The 9,625-nt window shown below is 36.3% G+C and overlaps 1 pseudogene; it reads left to right on the top strand.

The window, feature by feature from the left end:
• Positions 1–5,618: 5,618 nt before the first annotated feature.
• On the top strand, positions 5,619–6,922 carry LOC110296944 (annotated as a pseudogene).
• Positions 6,923–9,625: the final 2,703 nt, after the last annotated feature.

Genomic DNA, 9,625 nt, shown 5'->3' with positions numbered 1-9,625 from the left:
TTTAAATTAAGTTGACCACTTTCAATATTGACCATTACCTGTAGTATGCTTATGATATCAAGCATCTTCAAACCAAAATAAGATAAGTATTCTACTTAAACAACTGTATGCTAATAGAGAGCTTAGTAGTTGAGAGGTTTAATACTGTCTGGAGGACGTAGGTTTGGTTTTCATTGTCCATGTCAGGCAGCTTACAGCCATCTATAACATTTATTGTAGGAGAGCTGAAGCCCTTTGCTTCTGTGAGAACCTGTAAACATATGATGAACATAAACAGACACACAACATACAACTACATACACATGTAGAAATGAAAATAACCTGCACCTTTACATTTTTGAACAGTTTACAATCATACATAAAGAATTCTATTTCTTTATATTGTGAATAATACATGCCAAGAAACAAAAGAAAATCTTCTTTCTCTTCAAAAGAGCAGTATTGCTACAATGGTCTTTTTAAAAAGATTTTTTTCATGATTTTTATTCTTTATGTTTCTGTATGTGTGTGTGAGAACTTCCACAGAGGCAAGAAGAAGGCATTGAACCCATGGAACTCAATGTCTAGATAACTGTGAGCTATCTTGGGGGTTCTCAGAAACAAACTCCTGTCCTCTGAAAGAGTTGTAAGAGCTATTAACTTCTGAGCTATCTCTTCAAACCCATTTAAAGAGGTTAACAGATGTATTGTTCATGTAAGTGTTTATATACATATATATGATTTAATATATATTTGTATTTAAAATATGCACATGTTCCACGTATATTTTGATGAGTTTGTCCATTCATGTGTGGTCATTTTATTAACAATACAATCCAATCAAACGTAACTATCATGACCAAAGTTTCTCATTTTGGGGGAAAAAAAAAGACAAAACAAAAAAGAATAACTCTTCATATTCCATCTACCTTAATAAATTCTCACATAAATGACAAAAATAACATTTATTATAAGTACTATGTTGTACAGAAGAACTTTGGAACTTATTTATCATTTGTAAATTAAAAATTTGTAAAGTTTGCTTTGCAATCACCATAAAATCAGCATTCTCCTCTCACGCTCTCAAACTTAGGCTATTTTGGGTGCTGAAAGATTAGAATTATGTAGCACTTGTTATTCACAGACTGGCTAATTCTACTTAGCATAATTCCTCTCAGGTTTACATATGTTAGCAGTAGGATTTATTTCCATTTTTCTATGATGTTGGATGTTAATCGCAGAGCACTGTGCATGCTACACATGAAATCTCCAACTAAGTATATTACCAATTATTTATTTCCTTGAACACTGGGTTATATCCTAATGTATGTCTATATCTTGTTTATTTTTTCTTTAGTAGATATTTGTGTTGTTTTCATATTTTACTATTGCAAATAATTATAAAATTTACATGAGTGTATTTATATAGGATTGAAAACACTACATTTCCAATGGAAGTAAATGAAGCATAGGACTGGAACCCACTATTAAATCATACAACAACTCTATTTTTAATTTTCAGAGGAATCTCCATACTGTTCTTCACAAAGAGTTACATGGTAAATCACATGAAATGAACTAAGGTTTCAGATTTTCACATTCACAATGATATTTGCTGTGTTTAGAATATATACACCTAAAACTGACAATGAGAACAATATAAAATGGTAAAAAGAAAGTGAGTCACAGAAAAGTATAATGAAAGACAGAAAAAAGCAATGGCATTGTTACTTTTATAATCCTAGCAGGGAAAATATTGGGATGAGTTAGAGCACGGTACTGGCATTATGACATCATCTATAAAGATAAGCAAGTGTCCAGCTTAGTGTTCAGATAAAGGAAGTTTAAGAATAATTTTGTCTTAAATTTAATACAATCATTTGATTTAAGATTATTTTGAGTTGCGTTAATAATGATAAATTTTCCAAAAGTTGTAGCTGTGATTAGGGATGTGTGTGTGTGTGTGTGTGTGTGTGTGTGTGTGTGTGTGTGTGTAGAAATCAGGTGGAGAGAAAATGCTATGGGAAACCAGCATTAAGAATTATGAGTGGAGTTTCACTAGGCAAATATGTCTGAGGTATAATGAAAAAATATTTAATTCATACTTTCTAAATTTTTAGAGACAGACCATTTTGAACATTTTTTATTGTTAAGACATGCTAAGCACTTATCCTTTACTGAGTAATCATTTTCTCTTGGCCAGCCCATATAAAGAATCATCCTGCAACTCTACTACCCATTGCAATTTCCATATGAAATCAAACTATGTCAGTTCGTTCAGATTTCATCTTGTTGTTTTCATTGAAACATGTCATATTTTGAATCATATTAGAATCTGTGTCATTATTGTTTGATGCAAAATACTATAAGAATAAATATAGATAAAGACTAAAAATGCTTTCAATCAACTATTATTGTGCAGAGAAAACAGGACCCAGTTGGAATGTAAAATACCTTTGAACTTGTCAGAAAAGGATTGGAAGAACTTAAAGATGAAACTGAAGAACAGAAATGGGAAGATGAAGGTGGACTGGCATTGCCACTGTGGAGTTCAAATGATGATAAAACTTAAATAGTGTCACCTATGAACTAACACATATAATTTGGTCAACTGTGACACTATAAACTTCTGATACTATGTTCTAGAATTGAAAATATTTGCATTTGTTAATTGTTAATCTGATGAGTTCTATCAGTACGAGGGGCACAAATATGCATCAGTGTTTATGAGAAAAGAAAACATGATTGAAAATGATGTCATTTATTTACAGAAAATTTTGTAGCAATAGAAAAATAATGAATGACTAAGAAGTTGAATATAAAGTGCTTATATATATATCTTCAGTCAGTTAACACTTGGTTAGGGATTAATATGAAATGTATCCAAATAATGTTAGTCATATATGTCATTGTTATTTTAACTCCTTTGTGGTACCTAATTTCTGTGCAATGCTTGCTGTAATGGGAGAAACAAAAAATTACATGATGCAATAAATATTAAATGAAAATTCACATCTTTTAGAAATAAAGCCAGTGTGATGCCCCAGTCTGCATCATGTGGACCACCTTTGACTGTACCCTTTGCCCATACTAGATAAGTATCACTTTTTTCTGTTTTAGTTTTGGTTTTTTTTGTTTGTTTGTTTTTTTGTTTTTGTTTTTCGAGACAGGGTTTCTCTGTGTAGCCTTGGCTGTCCTGGAACTCACTCTGTAGACCAGGCTGGCCTCGAACTCAGAAATCTGCCTGCCTCTGCCTCCCAAGTGCTGGGATTAAAGGCGTGCGCCACCACGCCCGGCTCCTCTGTTTTAGTTTTATTAGATATTTTCTTTATTTACATTTCAAATGTTATCCACTTTGCTAGTTTCCCCTCTGAAAGTACCCTATACCCTCCCCCCACCCCCTGCTACCCAACCCACCCACTCCCATTCCTGGTCCTGTAATTCGCCTATATGGACATAGAACCTTCACAGGACCAAGGATCTCTCCTCTCATTTATGACTGACTAGGCCATCCTCTGCTACATATGCAACAAGAGCCATGAGTCCCACACAGCACACAAAGTAAGATTTCAATTGGCAATAAGTTGAAATACAAACAAAAGAAAGCTGAAGTTAAAATAATAAAGTTATATCAAAATTGCCTATTCTGAGGTTGAGAACCACAGTCATTATGCATTTTACTATAATTTAAATAACTAAAATATCTACCAGGATACTACATTCACAGTCCAGGTTCCTCAGAAAATTTGAAGACTACCCATTCCAACACAAACTTGAAATTCCTATTAGAAGAAAATAATCTGATCTCACATACTGGATACCTCACATTGTGAGAACTTCACTTATTTTTATCCTTCTATTGAAAACACATGCACACATAGTCCATTATGTTTATAGAAGCCTTATTTATAATATTTTGGAGCTGGAAAGAACCCAGATATCCCTCAACAGAAGAATGGATACAGAAAATGAGGTACATTTACACAACTCAGTTATCCAGAACAATGAACTTATGAAATTTTTAGGCAAATGAATGGAACAGTGTCCTTGGGTACTTTCCCTAGCTCCTTCATTGGGTACCTTGTGCTCCATCCAATGGATGGCTGTGAGCATCCACTTCTGTATTTGTCAGGCACTGGCAGAGCCTCCCAGGAGACAGCTTTATCAGGCTCTTGTATCCTTTGCCCATACTAGATCAGGATCACCTCCATGATAACTGTATTAGATGTGCTTGCTCTTAGTACTTCAGTTTTTCTTGCTTATGGTCTCTCTTCCTCAAATATTTTTCCTCACTACTGTACTAGCAGGACGCATGCTAGGTCCCTCCATTTTAAGGATTCAGGAACCTAAAAAGGTAACTGGCCTTAACTGTCACTCTAGTCTTATGGTACCTTTATTCTTGTTTTACTTAACTTAGATTGAGACAAAGATACTTTCACTGTGTTAACATCCCACTGATAAAATCAAGATGTCAGTTCCTGGAATAAAATAATCTAAATCAGTACAAGCATAACTAAAGCCCCATATGCATGAGTATTTGGTCTTTAACAATAAATATACCATCTTTGAGTATGTACATGGAATTGGGAAGTGTTCTAACAAACAAAAGAAACCAGCTCAGATTGAGAAACACCTTCCTTTGCACTTAAATGGGGAATCTAAAACAATGAAAGCACAGGGGCAGAGAGAAGACACATTACTGGTACTCGGTGGATGTTCTCCATACTATGCTATTTGTGGTGAGCAGTAAGTTGCATAGAATAGTCAGCTCTCCAAACATCTGCATTCCACCTTTTCCTCTGTTCACATTCTCAGCATTTTCTGTCTATTCCATTTTTATAACTTGTTCAAATTTGTTGTCTTCTCAACTAAAATAATCCTTTGAATTAATTACCACCTGTTATCTACATTGAAATATCAGGTTACCTTGTACCTTGCCAGACACTTGATGCTCATGTAAGACCCCGACTTAGAGCGTTTCTCCCTGGAAGGTAAAGCCCCTGGATGTTCCCCAAGCTTGTTTTCCCTGATCTTTAAAAATACAGCTAAAAAGAAGCTCTTTGTTCTCTATAGCCAGCAAAAAGGCCTTTTTGTTTCTATACTGCACAACCAGAGATGCCTGCCTTCCTATGCCAAGGACATGGAGATAGATGCCGGAGAAGAGGCTGCAGCTCACTCCCCAGTCACCAGAAAGGAGCTGTAGCCAACTCTCCTCCCAACTCCTTGTAACTCCTCCCAACTCCTCCCAACTCCTCCCAACTCCTCCCAACTCCTTCCAACTCCTCCCAACTCCTACCAACTCTCCTCCCAACTCTTCCCAATTCCTGAGCTAGCTGTTAAAAGCCCCCTACTGTCACCGCTTTAGGGTTGAACTCCCCTGCCCTGCTCAGAGGAGGGACTTCCTCCTCAGCTAGCTGATAATAAAACCTCTTGCAGTTTGCATCAGGTGTGGTTTTCTCTTGGGACACTGGGGTGCTGGCCAGCTCATTCCAGGACTTGAGCGGAGGCCCAGCTTCGGGGGTCTTACACTCACAGGTCAAAAATCGAAATAATTAAAAGCACTCCTTTCCCCTGGCAAGAAGGCAGAGTAGGACTTGACTACTTGCATCGTGCACTTTCTTGATTGGCACCTGGTCTTTCTGCTTCTTGAGTTTCTCTCTGTGAAAGAGATTTATAATGAAAAAGAATTATTACAAGAAAAATTAGATCTTCTTAGTGATACCAATATGGTGGACTTGGCTATGAATGTTTACAAAATCCTTTATTCTGATGATATCCCTCATGCTTTGAGAGAAAAAAAACAAAAACAAACAAACAAACAAACAAAAAACCCACAGTTGTTGCACACCTGAACCAGCTCCAGGCAGAAACAGAACCAATTGTGAAGATGTTTGAAGATCCAGAAACTACAAGGCAGATGCAGCCAACCAGGAATGGCAGGATATTTGCTATTTGACTACCTGGCAGACAAACATGGGTTTAGGCAAGAATACTTAGATACACTCTACAGATACGCAAAATTCCAGTATGAGTGTGGGAATTACTCTGGAGCCGCAGAGTATCTTTACTTCCTTAGAGTTTTGGTCCCAGCAGCAGATAGAAATGCTTTAAGTTCACTCTGGGGAAAACTGGCCTCTGAAATCTTAATGCAGAATCGGGATGCAGCCATGGAAGACCTTACTCGATTAAAAGAGACCATAGACAATAATTCTGTGAGTTCTCCACTCCAGTCTCCTCAGCAGCGAACATGGCTCATTCATTGGTCTCTGTTTTTTTTTTTTTTTTTTTTTTTTCCAACCATCCAAAGGGACATGATAATATTATTGATCTCTTCCTTTACCAACCACAGTACCTTAATGCAATTCAGGCAATGTGTCCACATATTCTCCACTATTTGACCACTGCCGTTATAACCAACAAAGATGTGCGGAAACACTGGCAGGTGCTGAAAGATCTAGTAAAAGTGATTCAGCAGGAGTCTTACACGTATAAAGACCCAATTACAGAATTTGTTGAATGCCTATATGTTAACTTTGATTTTGATTGAGCTCAGAAAAAGCTGGGAGAATGTGAATCAGTGCTCGTGGATGACTGCTTCCTGATAGCATGTCTTGAGGACTTCATATTTGAGACTTTTTGTAGTATCCACTAGTGTATCAGCATTAATATGTTAGCAGACAAACTGAATATGACTCCAGAAGAAGCTGAAAGATGGGATGTGAATTTGATTAGAAATTCGAGGTAGGATGACAAGATTGATTCTAAACTAGGTCATGTGGTAATGGGCAACAATGCAGTTTCACCCTACCAGCAAGTGATTGAAAAGACTAAAAGTCTTTCTTTTAGAAGCCAAATGTTGGCCATGAATACCAAAAAGAAACTTAATCAGAACAGTACATCAGAGGTTCCCAACTTGGCAACCCAAGATTCTGGCTTCTATTAAAGGATTATAAAGAAAAGAAGATAAAGGAATAAGTGAAAGACACAGTAGTCATTGTGTATAAAGGATGACATACATTTTTAGAAGCAATTAAGATGTTTGCTACAAACTTTGGAGAATTTAAATAAAATTGGCTATTATTCATTTAAAAAAAAAAGTAAAAGACCATTACCTGGCAAGGCAGGCAAACAACTTTGTGAACATTTGAGAAACAAGATTTAAAATGTATCAACTGAATGTCCAGATCAAATTAAACTGCACTTTGAATACCATTTTCAATAATTATGTGTAAATTTCCGTTTATAAAAAACTGTAGAGTTAATTTATATTTCCTTATCTTTCATATTTCAAGAAAACACTTCATGTAGGTAATTAACTGGCTGAAGACTTTAGGCGAACATGAGCAAGAATCAGATTCCTCTAATAGTATCTGAGTTTCCCTTCCAGCTACATATCTTAGGTCACACTGTGGAGACAATTGCTTGAATTAATTTTTCGGAAAATGTTAAACCAAATGAATAGACTTCAGTCTAACACTTTATTTTTGAGAGGTGAGCTACAGGAGTCTCTAGAATTGATGTGGCTTTTGTCATTATTACAATATTGGAAAATACACTCAAGCTTTGTTCAAGGCAAAATGCAATTTAGAAGACAAATTGAATATTGGATATAGTGGTTCTAATTTATTGCAGCTTTATCTAACTGCTTGTGAAGGAGACCCTGAACAACTTTGTAAAATGCAAAACTGAACAGTTCCTCTGCTTCTTTATTTCATCTTTTCTGTCTTTTTGGAACTGAGGTGTGTCTTGTGTGTTTGAACCTTGCTCCTTTGATTCACTTGCTGAAAACTATATTTACCTCTGCTAAGGAAGCTCCTAGTCTTTATTCATAAATGGGAACAAAGAACATGAGCTTGGCCTCAGTAGAAGTGAGGCCTGCATCTAGCCAGAATCAGTGGCAAACCCTTTAGCAGACAATGAGCCTCTGTAAGCTTCAAGGGGAGTTTCCCTGGCCCCCGTGTTCATCTAATTTGTATTCAATAGTGGAGTCTTTTCTGATATCTGCACAGGACTTTTAAAATAGTCAAATTTCTCACAGATTAATTTTTATTTATTGGTTTGACTCCCATGATTCCATTATAGATAGCAAATAATGTGACATAATATTAACAGATTAGATATAAATGTATTTAAATGAAGATCAATCCCCCTACAACTGTAAGTCCAGGTGGTGATTTTACAATAATTGTATTGTGAAGTTTGTCTAGTATTAGGCTGTCTCCCCCTGTCTCATTCAGTTTGTTACTGTCATTTTATGGTTGGCTTCTTGGCCCTTTCTAGTTTTCTAGAAGTCTCATATTTCTAAAATTCTTTCAGTTTAATACTGCCTTGTTGGACTCTGTCTAAGTTGATCTACTCAGTTTCAATGGTGGATGGGATTTGAGTTCATCACAGTAGCAGGTTATTACTCTCTGGCAGTAATTCTCAAAGAGTAACTTAATTCAAAGCCAAAGGAGGAAGTGTAGCTTCTTACAGCAAGAGTTAATTTAGGACAAAACTAATTGTCATGATAATCTATAAAGTATACTCTTTACAATAACTTAAAGGCCTGATTTTCTAAACATGGATTTGTGAATTGGTTTTCTTATTTATTACTTATAATTCATCTCTCTAATCTATTGATACATATTATTTTTTAACAGTTGTCATCCAAGGCTAGTGCACACACTTTTTAAATGTTTTTTATATTCTCTAAATCTTGGACCTTCAGACAGTATTCAACAGGGAAACTCACTTATCTTGTAATAAATATGTTCTTCTGGTTGACATAGATAAGCTTAGTGAAGAAAATCAACTCCTGCCCTGCCTTCACTTTATTTTACAAATACAAACATTAATTGCAGTTTTTTATGTAAATTTCTCTGATTCTTAATCATTCCACTCCTCTTTTTAAGGAAAAGCTATCACTGCAATAGTAGCTGAAAAAATGATTTCTTCATGTTAAAAGATCCATGCCCTGGCCATGCTCGAAAGGAGACTAAGCCAGTACCCAGAAACCCATGTAAAACTCTGCCCACAGACATCCAACTCTCCCTCAGAGCTTATCCAGCTTCCCCAAGAGCACCCCTTTCCCTAGTCTCCATATTCTGTCACATAACTCTGGCAGAGCCTCAACTCCACCAAAGGCCACAAAGGTACATAGAAACTCAGAAGCCATGACAACTCCGAGACTCCAGAGGCAATGCTAGTAATCCAAAACCCCAGAGCTCACACAGGCCACCAAAAACTCAGCAAAACCATCCTGCTTGACCAGTGGACTTGCCAGGACTCTACCCAGGCCACAAGACTAGAAAGGAAACAGAAACCAATGGTAAAAACATCCATTCAAGAAACATAAACCCAGAAATCAACACCTATACCTATAATTTCCCGTCATTCATATTCCTAAAGCCAGCATAAGAACACAAGTTACAGCAGCCATGTCTATATGGCAAAACCAGAGCCCATCAATCCGAACTACAGCAGGGCATGGATCTTCCCACACACAAAAGAATGATTTAAAACCAACTTTATAAAGATGAGAGTGGCCTTAATGAGCAAATGAATAAGTACCTTCAAAAAATTAAGTAAGTAAACAGTAGGAGGGAATGAATAAATCCCTTAGAGAAAGCCAAAAGCATTAAACAAGGTGGCAAAATGATCAAAC

This window comes from Mus caroli, chromosome 6 (assembly GCF_900094665.2).
Source record: "Mus caroli chromosome 6, CAROLI_EIJ_v1.1, whole genome shotgun sequence".
NCBI lineage: Eukaryota > Metazoa > Chordata > Mammalia > Rodentia > Muridae > Mus > Mus caroli.
Note: the sequence above shows the minus strand (reverse complement) of the source record. Positions and strands in the feature narration are given on the sequence as shown.